At 36.0% G+C, this 15,883-nt stretch overlaps 1 pseudogene; it reads left to right on the plus strand.

The window, feature by feature from the left end:
* The first annotated feature begins 733 nt into the window (after positions 1 to 733).
* On the plus strand, positions 734 to 853 carry LOC115930337 (uncharacterized; annotated as a pseudogene).
* The last annotated feature ends 15,030 nt before the right edge of the window (positions 854 to 15,883 follow it).

Genomic DNA, 15,883 nt, shown 5'->3' on the forward strand with positions numbered 1-15,883 from the left:
TTTAAATCTCCAATGAAGTACTTTGCAACATAACAAATAAATTAAAAAATAAATGTGCTCTCTAAAATATTCAAAGTGTGTGAAGTCTAATCAAAACTCTGCTCTTGTGCTTTAGTACAGACTTCAGAAGAGAGTCAATGGTGTTTGTTTTTTTATAAATGAATATGAAGTTTATTTGATTCTCTAAGTTAAATAACTTCCATAGCAGAGAAAGGTTTAAAATGTCTGTTTACTTATTTACTGTAGATAGTTAAGTGGTTTGCATCATAAATGCTAATTCAGGAAAAGTAGTCACTTATAGAGCACAATCTTAGGTTACATAAACAATCTGTGCTGCAAATGGTATTGGATGAATTAAGATATGAGTCTACTGGAAATATTTTGCATAAACAATGCATGTCAGGCAAAGAATCAACAAGCTGTACCTTTAATCTGCTGCCCCAAATTCCTTAGTTGAAAATGTTCTTCAAATTATTTTTCATGTGTGCTGAATGTTTTGCTAACATAGAAATATTTCTTCTTTACTTTCTACAGAAGGTCCATGATTTTATCTAAAAACAAACAACCAACCAAAACTGTGCATCACATTGTCTCATGAAGAAATTATACGTTTTACGATTTGAATTAGTCTGCATAATGATAAAAAATACATTTACCTGCCTACATGATATCTTAGAAATTAAAGTTAATATATAAGTTAGGATATCTGTTTTTAAAAAAATGACAAAAATCCTGTCTCTGACCTGGTTAAAGTGGCATCTGGTTGGTGGCACTTATCTCAAATCACAAGACATAAGGCAACCTCTTGTTTATCCCAGCTTGGCTTTTTGTTTTTTGTTTTTTAGACAGGGTCTCACTCTGTCACCCAGGCTACAGTGCCTTAGTATGATCATCGTAGCTCACTGCAGCCTCAAACCCCCAGGTGCAAGCCATGCTCCCACCTCAATCTCCCAAGTAGCTGCGACTACAGGTATGTGCTACCATGCCTGGCTAATTATTTCGTATTTTTTGTAGAGACAAGGTTCTCCCTATGTTTCCCAGGCTAGTCTTGAACTCCTTGGCTCAAGCAATTCTCCCATCAGCCTCCCCAAGTGCTGGATTATAAGCATGAGCCACTGCACCAGGCCCCAGCTTAGCTTTTGTCTGTTCCCATGCCAGGTTCATCCCTTGGACACATGGAAAAAATGACAAAAATCCAAAAGCTACATATTTCACTGATTTCGCAGATGGTTAGCTATTGGATAGCACAGATTTTCTTTTCGTATGAGACTGAGTGCTAAGTGGTTGGTAGGACTTAACATGAAAAAGGTTTTCATGTTTTCTATTCACTTACTCTTAAAATACGTTGTCGTAGGTATGCGGCGTTATTTCTGAGGGCTCTGTTCTGTTCCATTGATCTATATCTCTGTTTTGGTACCAGTACCATGCTGTTTTGGTTACTGTAGCCTTGTAGTATAGTTTGAAGTCAGGTAGTGTGATGCCTCCAGCTTTGTTCTTTTGGCTTAGGATTGACTTGGCAATGCGGGCTCTTTTTTGGTTCCATATGAACTTTAAAGTAGTTTTTTCCAATTCTGTTGGTAGCTTGATGGGGATGGCATTGAATCTGTAAATTACCTTGGGCAGTATGGCCATTTTCATGATATTGATTATTCCTACCCATGAGCATGGAATGTTCTTCCATTTGTTTGTATCCTCTTTTATTTCCTTGGGCAGTGGTTTGTAGTTCTCCTTGAAGAGGTCCTTCACATCCCTTGTAAGTTGGATTCCTAGGTATTTTATTCTCCTTGAAGCAATTGTGAATGGGAGTTCACTCATGATTTGGCTGTCTGTTTGTCTGTTGTAGGTGTATAAGAATGCTTGTGATTTTTGTACATTGATTTTGTATCCTGAGACTTTGCTGAAGTTGCTTATCAGCTTAAGGAGATTTTGGGCTGAGACAATGGGGTTTTCTAGATATACAATCATGTCATCTGCAAACAGGGACAATTTGACTTCCTCTTTTCCTAATTGAATACCCTTTATTTCCTTCTCCTGCCTAATTGCCCTGGCCAGAACTTCCAACACTATGTTGAATAGGAGTGGTGAGAGAGGGCATCCCTGTCTTGTGCCAGTTTTCAAAGGGAATGCTTCCAGTTTTTGTCCATTCAGTATGATATTGGCTGTGGGTTTGTCATAGATAGCTCTTATTATTTTGAAATACGTCCCATCAATATCTAATTTATTGAGAGTTTTTAGCATGAAGGGTTGTTGAATGTTGTCAATAATCAATAGTTTACCAACCAAAAAGAGTCCAGGACCAGATGAATTCACAGCCGAATTCTACCAGAGGTACAAGGAGGAACTGGTACCATTTCTTCTGAAACTATTCCAATCAATAGAAAAAGAGGGAATCCTCCCTAACTCATTTTATGAGGCCAGCATCATTCTGATACCAAAGCTGGGCAGAGACACAACCAAAAAAGAGAATTTTAGACCAATATCCTTGATGAACATTGATGCAAAAATCCTCAATAAAATACTGGCAAAACGAATCCAGCAGCACATCAAAAAGCTTATCCACCATGATCAAGTGGGCTTCATCCCTGGGATGCAAGGCTGGTTCAATATACGCAAATCAATAAATGTAATCCAGCATATAAACAGAGCCAAAGACAAAAACCACATGATTATCTCAATAGATGCAGAAAAAGCCTTTGACAAAATTCAACAACCCTTCATGCTAAAAACTCTCAATAAATTACGTTGTCAAAAATTCCACAAAATCCTAGTTTCTGATGAGTAGAAGACAAATCCCACTAGGGAATAGAATAGAGTGAATGTCCTTTTATCAATAAAGAGCCAAAGACCATAGGCTATTTTAAAAACCAACACTATAAGAAATTTTAATGCTAACATTAAACTAAGAAGCTAATATGAAACATTTGAAAACATATACAGAAAAAAGGAGAAATGGTTACAGATTAAATAGCAGTGCTCAAATAAAAAATAGCATGTTGAGCATGACTAAAATAGCAAATTAAAGCTGGAATAATAAGTAGATTTAACTCTTTTTTCCCCCTGTGAAGCAAGTCAATAGTGATTGTGACTTCTTACGAGCAATTTGGAGGAAGAAAGGCAGTATTCTGCATTTGGGTGGTGGCCATTGCATTCAAGGAAGCAAGCAGTCACCGTGTACTTTCAAAGACAGAGAGTTATGAATGTCTATGGGATTCCTAAATTGGTCTCTACTGGAAGCAACAGAGGCTCCTCCCCAATCATTCCTGACTGACAGATTTTGTTACCATATCTCAGAGAGGGTCATGGTGATGTTGTGATCTCTTTTAATTAAGTTTAAAGCGTCACTAAAAATAGCACATTTCAAACAAAAAGGGTGAGTCTTCTTATTCTTAAATTGACAAATTACCAGAGTTCTTTCAGGAATTCTTCATACTAACTTAGATGGCTTATAAGTAACTCAATCTCAAATATTCCAGTGCTAAGCATATTTGCTCTTTCCTATTCTACTCCTCCTGCCAATCCCACTCAAGGTAAGAGAGCTGTGAATTGAGCATTTACTAAGTGCCAGACGTGGTGCTAAGTTGTTCACATGTAATATCACTCTATTATTCTCACAACTATATGTGATGAGGACTATTAGTATCTTAAATTCACAGACTTGGAAAATAAGGATTAAGATGGTAATAGCTTGCCTGGAATTACACTGTGGAGCAGATGTTTCCCATCTCAATTACATCATCATTATCCAATCAGTTGAGCAAGCCAGAAACCTAGTTCTGTCTCTTTCTCCCCCACCTCCAGCCTTGAATCAGTCATTAAGCCTTGCCAAACTTTCCAATATTTCTGGACTCCATCATTTTCTTTTCATTCACTGTCACTGCCAAGCTCAAGTTTTACCATTTTTGTCCTAAGGAGAACAATAATCTTCTATTTGGTTTCCCTATTTCTTGTCTCTCAGACTCTAATCCTTGAACCACTCTGATATTTCCTTCTTTCTTTCCTTTCTTCTTTTCTTCTTTTCCTGCTTCTGTGAAGCCTTCCTGAATATTCTGCCTTATAATTCCGTCCCAAGTTTAATTAGCTGCTCATTTCTATACCAATAGAACCTAGATGTTTTATTATTATAAAACTCATGCCGTTGAAGCACAGATATCTGAGTGTTTCTACTGCCAGACTGTTGCTCTATGACCAGACTGTTAATGTCTTATAGACAAGACCCCATCTCATTGACAACTTCTTTCACTTATCCATTGATTCACTCAACATTTATTAATCACTCACCTTATACCAGGAAATCAATTATTTTTTAATGATGATAATGGTGATGATGATAATAGCTATGTTTTTGATAACATACTCAACAATCCTTTGAGGTGGGTATTGTTATCTTTATTTACCTTGAGGGAACTGAAGATAGGCAAAAATACCACTGTGAAGACACGTGTCTTGGTTATATGTCTGGAACACTGTAAGGGCTCAATAAATGTTAGTTGAATTTAGTTGAAGTTAAAATTAGAGTGGAAAAGCCCTTAAAAGAATGTGTCTTTTCCAAGAGGCTAAGAAAGGTGAAGAAATATAGCAGTGATTGAAAAAGCTGGACTTAAATGTCAGGCACCTGTAAGATTTGCGGTTCTTGCTCAGTCAATGGTAAGCTACATGACCTGAAATAAATTGCTTACTTCTGTAAACCACAATTTAAAATATGTAAAATAGATATTATGAGTACTAACTTCAAAGCACTGCTATATAAATTAAATATGCAAATAAGTGTAAAATGCTTACTTAGCCATCTGCTACAAAATAAGCCCACAATAAATATCAACTATTATAATGACTGCACAATAACATAATATGATAGGGGCCAATAATAAGCTAGTCAGTATAAAATGATTAATTTCTTAAGTTAGAATTTTCACCATCATTATGTATTTTTATCCAGTATATTTGTTTTTGTTATTATTGCTGTTATTGTTATATTTGTAGGGAGAAGTATGAAGTACAGCATGAGAGTGGCCACTAAACACATACAGGAGTGTCAACTGATGAATTCCTCTAGGTTTCATTATAATGGTATTTGAAACTACAAAATGTGGATCTGAAGGAAAAATATCTACTAACTCCTGCCATCAAACATTATCATTTGCATGAAATAGGCCTATTTTAAATGTTTTATATTTTAATCCTTCTTTCATAGAATTGCTTTATCAGGAAGACTAAATGAGAATGGAAGTAATTACTGAGTTATGAAACTAGGTTAAATGTCATAGAAAACCGTATTTATACCCCAAGTTAACCATCTCTATTGTGGTTGAAATAAAGAACAGAAATGTTTAAAAATAATCTAGGGACTGTCCTCTCAAGGGAGAGATAAGAATTTCGAGCATCTCTGAATGTGAAGGAATTTTGGGGACAAAGAGAAGACTTTTAGCTAAAGGATCAATTAACAAGAACATATGCAAATTGGTCTGAGGAGCCTTTCTGCCTTCCAAGTGGTTCCTATTGTGATGTTAGAAACAAAATGGCCCATTGCCAGCTGTGTGGTAGGTGGGTGGGCATGTGGCCCTTCCTCCTTTCTTCCCATCAGGTATACTCAACTTCTCACTAGTGGCCAGTTTCTCAATGAGTAAATAAGGCCTGCTTCTTGACACACATTCCACAGGCAAGCCAGATTTTAGGAAGAGATAAAATATACCAAAATAAAAAAAATCACAGAAGACCAAGAAGCCACAAGAGGTTCAGGATTGTGGTGAGTGTTAGTGGGAACTTTGCCGAAAATTCAGTGCAAGCTTACTCAATCTTCTCTTTCAATAAACATCCTTAGGATGGAAGCATTAGATGGTGGACCTCTCCAATAATTCCCAAACAAATATATTGAGCCATTTGTGGTTTATAGTCTAGGGCTTTATTTTGCTGTATCATCTGTGTATTTTTTTAATGTTGTATTTCTTTTGGTTAATCTTCCTTCCTCCTGGGAAACAAAACGTTCTGCAATAACAAACACTGTCTGTGGTAAGTCCCTAAAACTCCAGTGCAACAGATTGCAAAGCCTGCTGTCCATCTTAAATAGGCTTGCATTGTTTCTCTCTTAAACTGGTCGTTTTCATGTCTCCAACTCTTACATATGTGTCATTTTTCTCTGGTCACCAATCACCAATTGCTCCTTGGAAAATATGCTTCACTATGCACAGCAAATGTTTTCTCCAAACAAAATTCACAACACTCATTGACTTGTAGAACTTTATTGACATCCCAGTAATTTTAAAACTGAGGTTTTTTTTTTTGTCACTGCTTTCCTTATGTCCAAGTCTCTAAAAAAATCTTCTAAATATATTTTTAATTATGAAGTATTTTGAACTCAAAGAAAGCTGTAGAGAAAAACATAACTATTTGAACACTGCATATCATCTTGGATATACTAGTCAGACTTTATTAGAGGTACTTTTTACTTAGTAGAAATTCACTTATGAGAATGCAGAATGCAAGAAATTAATTAATTGATTTCCAGACTCACTAAAAAATCTAGATGCTCTTAAAGACAGATCCACAGTACCTACAGGTGCAAGGCAAATTGTACAGTACAGTGACTGACTCCGAGAATCACTAGGGAGTATACAGGACTCTGGCTATAGTGGCTTTTGTCCCAGTTTGCCTAGAGCCTGATCTGACATATGCCTGTTGTTCTGGCATAATTATCAACACTACACCTATCATTTTCAATGTAACCTAATTTTGATGATAAATCATATGGTTATCCTAAATGAAAAACTAGAGGGCACATGTTCTACCCAAAGAAAAAATAAAGCTTTACTTGGTTCTTGCCCATCATTGTTACATAGGAATGAAGACCTGTGCTTTTTCAAAAGAAGCCAGATCTAGATTTTAGGTAGAATCCTCCAGTATTTAGTGTTAGCTAAGATGTCTTATTTTTCTTTGTGGTTATTTTGTAAGTCAAAACTTATTTGAATGACAGATTTCCCCATGCATCACCAATGGTTTAAAACTTCTTTTGGTCTAGAACTTCTACATTTTGGGGGCTTCTGTACCACTATTTTCTTTTCCATTTCATCAGTTGGAGTGCCTGGCTCCACTTAGGATATTCATGTGTACATTGGAGTTCAGGCTAAATAGGCACTGTTTGAATGCTACTAAAGGAGGCACGCATCATCAGTTAGGAAAACTGGAAACAGTGTGGGTGATAAACTCAGGCTTAATTAACTGATTTGCTCACATCTGTATTTAAACCATTTTCCATTTCCAAAAATAACATTCACTGAGCAACTGCTATGTGCCAGGTACTAGTCCACGTATTTAATCTACATTATCGTAATATTACTCATCACAACAATGAAATGGCATTGACATCATGATTCCACTTTTAAATGAAATTAAATGGAGGCTCAGAAAATCTATGTGATTAGACCAAGATCATATGGCTAATAAGTGATTGAACAGCCAGGATTAACATCTAAGTCTTTCTGGTTCCAAATCCTGTGCTCTCTCCACTGTACTCATATTCTTTGCTAGGCAAAAAATTGACAACTTCAGCATTTAGATTTTTCTCTTATGCAAATAAGTTTTCTCCAAATTGTAGAGTCTCTATTGATGAAAATCTCTATTAGAGAAGTTAATAAATTTAAGGAATAAAACAACCAGTAAGTGGTGACAAATGAATACAGATGTCTATTTAGCAATGTCAAGGTAGATTGACAGTTCTAGAAAACACAGCCTTATTACTAAAAATAACAAACTGTTGTCTGCACAGTAGAATAACTATGTGATATTGGTAACTGCCTTTGGCCAGGTGCTTTACAAGCAGAGTATGAAATAGGGATTCGTATACAAGTATTTTCTGAGGAACAATCTTTTGAGGAGTTGCTCTTATGGGAAACCTATAAGGTTTGAAAACAGCAAGATAAGGTAGGGGAACAGCTAGGCAAAAATGAGCTTTTAGAAGTTTAGTCTCCTGATCTTGTATGGAGTTCTTGAGCTAGATTGTGTCACAGAAGCTGCCCTGCCTAGAGGCAAGGGGGCTACTATGGTTTGGCTCTGTGTCCCCACCCAAATCTCACCTTGAATTGTAATCCCCATAATTCCCACCTGTCAAGGGTGGGACCAGGTAAAGGTAATTGGACCATGTGGGCGGTTTCCTCATGCTGTTCTCATGATAATGAGTGAGTTCTCATGAGATCTGATGGTTTTATAAGCACCTGGCATTTCCCCTGTTTGCACTCACTTCGTTCTACTGCCCTGTGAAGAAGGTGCTTGTTTCTCCTTCACCTTCCACCATGATTGCAAGTTTCTTGAGGCCTCCCCAGCCATGCAGAACTATAAGTCAACTAAACCTCTTTCCTTTATAAATCACCCAGTCTCCGGTATTTCTTCATAGCAGTGTGAGAACAAACTAACACAAGGGCTAAGCTATCACACCTCTGTATCATGAATCTGAGGCTACCTGCCTCCTGTGCATCTCCTGAAAACCAAGGCATGAAACCATGGCGGTCCTCCAGAGGATACAGGTGTGTGCCTTTAGCAGCTAATACCTACACAACCAGGTAAACGGAAACTGGAAGGGGGTGGACATAAGTGGAGAAGGGAGTATCTACTGACAGCGTCTGCTACAGCTATTACATGGTAGGGATTTGGATACATTGCTGTCTCTTTATAATATTTTCAATTCATGGTATTTTAAATTAAAGAGACTATTGTTTCCTTTACAAGATTGTATTTTCTTCTTGAATAAGTGGTTTTCAAAGTTTGCTAAATTCTTATGATCTTTTGTTGTCTCCAGTGGCCAAATCTTCCCCTCCCTCCATCCATTTTAGCCCCAGGGGAATACATAACAGATAATCAATGTGCAAAATAAATTACCAGACTCTGATTCCTTTCTTTTAAATACATTTATTATCACATATTACAGTACAACAAAACAACTCAGCCGGTCCCTTGGAGATTGTAATATTTGGCTATGTCACATTACACAAGTGAAAAAAATTACTGTCAAGTATAGAGAAAATTATTCCTCATTTCCCTTAATAAGAAGGTATCCTTACAGGAGAAAAAGCTTTTTAAAAATAATACCATAGAAATCTTTATGTGCATATTGTTTCAGTGACAAATATTATATTAATAGTAATAGTTACAGGACCTTTAATTAGTATTTTGTTGTATGTTTCACACATATTATCTTAAATGCATACTATATTATAATGACTATGAGCTTTTTAAATTCAGAAGTCTCATCTTATGTATATTTTTCTTCAATAAAAAGCAAAGAAGCCGATAGTTAATAAATGCTTGCTATATTTTGGCAAGACAAAATATTTGCTCCATAATATTTGATTTTTTCAGATTGTCACCAATCTCCCTGCTTACATAAAACGTTTGAATTGGAGGCCAGCATAACTGTTGGCGATTCAAAAGTGATTGTGGAGACCCAGCCATCTATATTTGGTCATACAGGTAAAGCTGACAGTTTTTACAAAGAGCATGAGGAGAGAGCCTCTCAGCAGGAAAATTGCTTGTTTCACAACCCACCAAGGGTGAAGAAATTTTTTCTCATGTTGACCATTTGTGGGATGGAAAATTCTAATGTGGGACATTTTCTTGCTTAAGTAAACTATGCAGATTTTTCAGTTATTGTCAGATATACCAAGGATCTCAGAAATAGCCTATATTAAAATGTTTTCAAGCATAACCTTACAAATGAGGGCTAAAATCTAAAAGATTTTTTATCCAGCTTATAATGAACTAAGAACATATAAATTTGTGCTTATGAAAAGTTAGTTGAAGGTTTCTTATTCACCAAATGGGCCTTTCACTGTAAGTCAAAGGCAGCTTTCTATATTCTCGGTGTATTAGTCTGTTTTCACACTGCTATAAAGAACTACCCAGGACTGGACAATTTATAAAGAAAAGAGGTTTAGTCTGGGCATGGTGGCTCACAACTATAATTCCAGCACTTTGGGAAGCTGAAGCAAATGGATCACTTCAGGTCAGGAGTTCGAGACCAGCCTGACCATTATGGCAAAATCCTGTCTCTACTAAAAATACAAAAATTAACCAGGTGTACTGGCATTCCTGTAGTCCCAGCTACTCGAGAGGCTGAGGTGGGAGAATCACTTGAACCTGGGAGGCAGAGATTGCAGTGAGCTGAGACTGTACCACTGGACTCCAGCCTAGGTGACAGAGTCAGACCCTGTCTCAGAAAAAAAAAAAAAAAGGAAAAATAAAAGAGACATTTAATTGACTAACAGTTCCGCATGGCTGGGGAGGCCTCAGGAAACTTACAATCATGGCAGAAGGCAAAGGGGAAGCAAGGCACGTCTTACGTGGAAGCAGGAGAGACAGAGCGTGTGGGGAAGTGCCACACTTTTAAACCATCGTATCTCATAAGAACTCACTCACTATCACAAGAACAGCATGGGGAAATCTGCTCCCATGATCAAATCACCTCCCACTAGAGCCCTCCTCTGGCATGTGGGGATTACAATTTGATATAAGATTTGAGTAGGGACACAGAACCAAACAATATCACTCAGTGTTAGATTTTGAAAGAGTTCCTGTGAGGTTTAGGAACAAAGAGAATGAAGATCCATATTATGACTCAAATGCACCCTAATCGTCTACCCACCCCTAATATCTAATCATCATTCTAATGTAATCAGCAGACCAGAAAGTGTCCAAAAAGCAGATAAGCATATATATCCATTCTTTCTACAAGATGACTGTTTCTCATGTTTTTATTTAGAATGTAGTGTGTGTGTGTGTGTGTGTGTGTGTGTGTGTGTGTGTGTAATCTTCATTCCTTTCACTGTGCTGAAACTCTGATTTGGGAAAAATTTTCTACTCCCTCGATCCCTGCCTCCTCAGAATCAATAGCATCTGCCTATCCACTATCAGTGCAGGAGATTATGTGGTGCTCTAGTTTCTATTGCCCACAATTATAAAAACAATAAGTATGATATTCCCTTTTCAAATTTAAAACTGTAATATTAAAGAAGCTTGCAAATTACATATGCTATACCTTCAGAAATATTAAAAAGTTCATTCTCCTCTTGAGAAACACTGCTTTCAGTTTTCAAATGAGAAACATTATTAAATCTACTTAGTGTAAAAGTAAATGAATATGACCATTATTTTCTTGTCAAAGAAATCACAGAATTTGAGATGCAGGCAATATAAGACACATGCAAGTTTTCAGAAAATAAGCAGCCTCTTACCTGAGATTAATTGATGGTATTTCTGAGATTAGTAGCAAGGATGGTAAACACAATTCCGGATTTATCTACAAAAGGGTATCTAACCACAGCTTATCCCATCTCTACAGTAGAGATGAGATAGATGAGGGAATGAGGCTCAAGGATGAAGTAAGAATGTTCATTTAGTTTTATATTTCATAATAAAAATCTAGAAGTTTAATTTTTAAAAGGTGAATTCAAGTGTGCCCTTATAAAAATAATTGAGTACAAAATATCTTTGGTATCAAAATGGCTTTGTAAAACTGGTGAGATTCAAACGGTCTTGTCAAGAGGCTATGCACCCTAGAATAAAGAGATATGGTTTGGAAACCAAACCGACATTTATATCTTATGAGCCTAAATAACCTGATGTGTGTGTGTGTGTGTGTGTGTGTGTGTGTATACAACAGAATAAATATTCTATGTTATTTGTTTTTTTGAAGACTAATGATAATGATAATATATAGAGGGCCTAGTACAATGTGTACCATGAAGTAAGAATTTCATAGTCTGTAACAATTATTTAACCCTAATTATAATTTTATCAATGACTCCTAGACTTTGTGTTATTATAACTATTATCACTTGTGTTGACAATGTCTGTAGACCCTCGAAGGGTGAAGAATGTATCTTGTTTGACCTTGTATCCCCTGTAACAAGTATGGCTTTTAAAACATTATAAGTACTAAATAAATATTTTTGAATGCATGTTGATAAATAATTGGTACATAAAATATTACTAGGCTAAAAATATACCAACTGGGAGAATTATTCAGATCACCCTAGGAAATGCTTCTTGTAGAATTCTCTTCCATTCCTGTGTAGCTTTTCAAATCTCTGAATCTAGCTTTTTCTTTTGGCCAGTGTTTTTCAGTTTGTCATATCCCGATTAACTCAGGCTGAATGACCCTATATGTCCTCACACAACTTAGAATACTGGACCATTTGAAATGGTCCAACACCTGCTCAACTCTAACACCTGTTCATAATATCTCTAGAGATTATGCTACATGTATCCTGGTTTCCATCCTGTTCAATCTTACTTGGTACTGGTTGAGCCAGCTAATATGTGTATTATCTGATCCTCCAAAATTCTTTTCAGTGATGCCCTTTATTGTGATTTCTAAACTTTTCTTCTGGCTTTTGATATGTAATACTGAAATACCTTTCTCTATCCTTGACTGTGTCTTGTATCTTGTCTTTTCCTAACATTCCTGTATTTGTTATATGGACTCCTTCACAGGATTCCAGTGGATTCCTTGTTATTGACTCACCATTCTTTATAAAATGTCTCTGTTGAAAATGTGACTTTGTCTTTGGGAATTGTGCAATTGAGTCTTCCTCATAGGAGTGTCCTTCCTATACAAATAGTTTAATTGGAAATCAAACATCAAATTGATGGTGTGGTAAATTGTGGAGGAGGATGGCCACAGCCCTTTTTCCCGTAATTGTGGGCATGCTCCTTAGCAATGTCACTTTGCCATTCTCCCCATCAAGAAGTGAAGTCTAATAGAATCAACCCAAATGCCCATCAATGACAGACTGGATAAAGAAAATGTGGTACATATACACCATGGAATACTATGCAGCCATAAAAAGGAACAAGATCATGTCCTTTGCAGAGACATGGATGGAGCTGGAAGCCATTATCCTCAGCAAACTGACACAGGAACAGAAAACCAAACACCACATGTTCTCACTTATAAGTGGGAGCTGAACAATGAGAACACATGGACACAGGAAGGGGACAACACACACTGGGGCCTGTCAGGAGGCAGGAGGAGGGAGAGCATCAGGATAAATAGTTAGTTCATGTGGGGCTTAATACCTAGGTGATTTATGGGTTGATAGGTGCAGCAGGCCACCTGTGCACACATTTACCTATGTAACAAACCTGCACAGCCTGCACACATATCCCAGAACTTAAAATTAAATTAAATTAAATTAAAAATAAAAAGAAGTGAAGTCTAACAGTCCTTAACTTTCAGCTGCCCTTTAACTTAATTTGACCAGTAAAATGTGGTAGGGATAAGGATAGAGGACTTCTGAGCTTAGGTTCCAGGAGACTTTATAACTGCTGTTCTCACCCTTTTGGAACTGTGCTGAAACTGCCAAGTGAGGAGGCCTAATCTAGCCCCTGGAGTATGAGAGACCTCATGGAGCAAAAAGCACCCTCTCCACTAAGGCCCAAAGATGAACCAGCTGACAGTCAACACCAACAGTCGGAAACATGAGTAAGGCCATCTTGTACCATCTAGTCCCAATTGAGTGACTAGATGACTGCAGCTGCATAAATAACTCTAAAAACAGTAGAACTGCCTAAATGAATTCAGCTCATACTGCTAACCAACAGAATCATGACAAAATAAATTAATCCAGTAAATTTTGGCATGGTCGGTTATATATCAATAGATAATAACCAAAACAATAAATAATTGATAATACACATGCTTATCCAAAGAGAAACAACTATTTTTTTTGCTTTAACAAAATCTAGAAATGTGTTATTTCTTTTCAACCTATGTTGCTATTTAATTGCTATGTATAATCCATACCTAACATTTGTGGAATGTTTTAAAGTTCACAATGTACTTTAATATCTGTTCCTTTGATTCTGACATCCACTCTGTAGGAAGGAAGCAGAGCAGGTATTATAATCATTCTCATTACCTAGATGAGGAAATTGAACTCAGGATAGCACGAAACTACACAAAGGCATGTGGCTGCAGAGATCAAGGCCAGGATCACGACCCAATGCTCTTTACTTTGTTCTGTGATGTCTCACAGCCCCCTCTGCCTGGATACAATAATCTCATACCTAATATTGGCAAAATTGGATTAAATATAGGTTTGCCTTTACCAAAATTCTTGATTCTGAATTTTTAAAAAACCCAGTCTCTAACATTACTAATGTTCACTTTTCACCATTACTTTTTTAAAAAATTCCATAATCACGTGCATTTTAAGTAAAATTTAGCTTTGAAGTTTCTGAGTCGTTTTCAATTAAAAGATTTTTAGCAATATTTCTTTGATGTTCGGTAATGACTTTGCACCCTTTTATAAGCCATTTGCACCTTTTATCTTTGAATCATCCAGTCACATCTTTCCAAGGGAACTCAAAATGATATTTCACACTTTTTATATTTGGTTCAAAATGCAATGTATTTTTAACCTGAGTATGTTGTTGCTTCTTTCACTGAAGGAATTGCTTTACTGTGTCTTTTACAAACTGGTTTTCCCCTAAAAGAGGAAATTTACTTCATTTGAATTTTATTGCTACCTGAGGTTGCTATAGTCAAAATGACCTTTGGGGGCTTATTTTAGATTCTAATAAAGTGGTAATTTATAAACTGTGAGAGCACATCATTATAAACACCAATTTTGAGAAATATACATTCATCAGTAAAGGTCCTTGGGCCAACAAAGCAATATTTTTTTAAATCGTATTACTTTTTTATTTTAATAAATTATATTTAACTCAATGTATCCAAAATATTATTTCAATAAGCAATCAATATAAAACTTATTGATGAAATATTTGCATTTTTATATTATCTTTTAAATCTGATGTGTGTTCTTTGCTTATAACATATCTTGATTCAGATGCTAAATCTTCCTCAGAAATAATCTGTATTTCAATTTACAGTTGAAAAGTAGATTAACAAAGCCAAATTGCTCCAGATGTACTTAAAATTTTTCAATAACTAAGTAAAATATCAATATGTAAATTGATATTAATTAAAATAAAATTTGAGCCAATTTTTTAGTTACTTTAGTCACATTTCAAGTTCTTAATAGCCACAGGTGGCCAGTATCTACCTTACTGCACCTTGGAGACATCAGTTACCATCTTAAAAATCAGGTTTGCTGACTGGATCGTATTACTTTTTAAAAAAGCATTATCACAGCTTAATTTTTTAGTGATACATGTTCAGTGTTCCATTAAAATGGAAGGTACTGTTTCTTTTATTTATCCAGAATTAGAAAGCACAAGTAACATTGCTTTAACATCTATTTTGTGCCTAGAATGATTCTTGTTACGTTTTCTGTTTAATCCTTATGACAACTCACTAAATATGTATGTGTTATCCCCAAGTTTGTAAACAAGGAAATTTACACTTAGAAATGCCAATGACTGAACCCACACTCTATCAGATATCCTATGTTTGGTATTAAAATGGCTTATATGAACTTATGAAATCAATGAATCTCTAGCTCTTATTTTCCTTATATGTAAGATAACATAACAAGTTATGCATACTGCATAGATTTATGTGAAAAAAATTCTAACCTATAATATGATATCCATACTGCTGTCATTATTAGATTTTTCTAAAGAATCCATTAGTCAAAATTATGCTTAATGTGCTTTGGAATAGAACTCTGCTTCCAGTTAGGTGTATAAAACACACGGGAAATGACAAAATTAATACCTATTAGTGAGGCACACAATGAAATCTCATGTTGGAGAACCAAGGAAAATAGCTCAGATTTCCTCGGGGCAATCTCTTCCTGCAACCCCCACTCCATATTAAGAAAGAATGTCACAACATCACACTGAGTAATTGATTCCTGTGCTGAGAAGTCTTGCCCTAATTTCTATTAGGAAGTGAGGAGTCAATTAAATAGTTTGAACGAGCTTCACTTAT

Source organism: Gorilla gorilla, chromosome 10 (genome assembly GCF_029281585.2).
Source record: "Gorilla gorilla gorilla isolate KB3781 chromosome 10, NHGRI_mGorGor1-v2.1_pri, whole genome shotgun sequence".
Taxonomy (NCBI): Eukaryota; Metazoa; Chordata; class Mammalia; order Primates; family Hominidae; genus Gorilla; species Gorilla gorilla.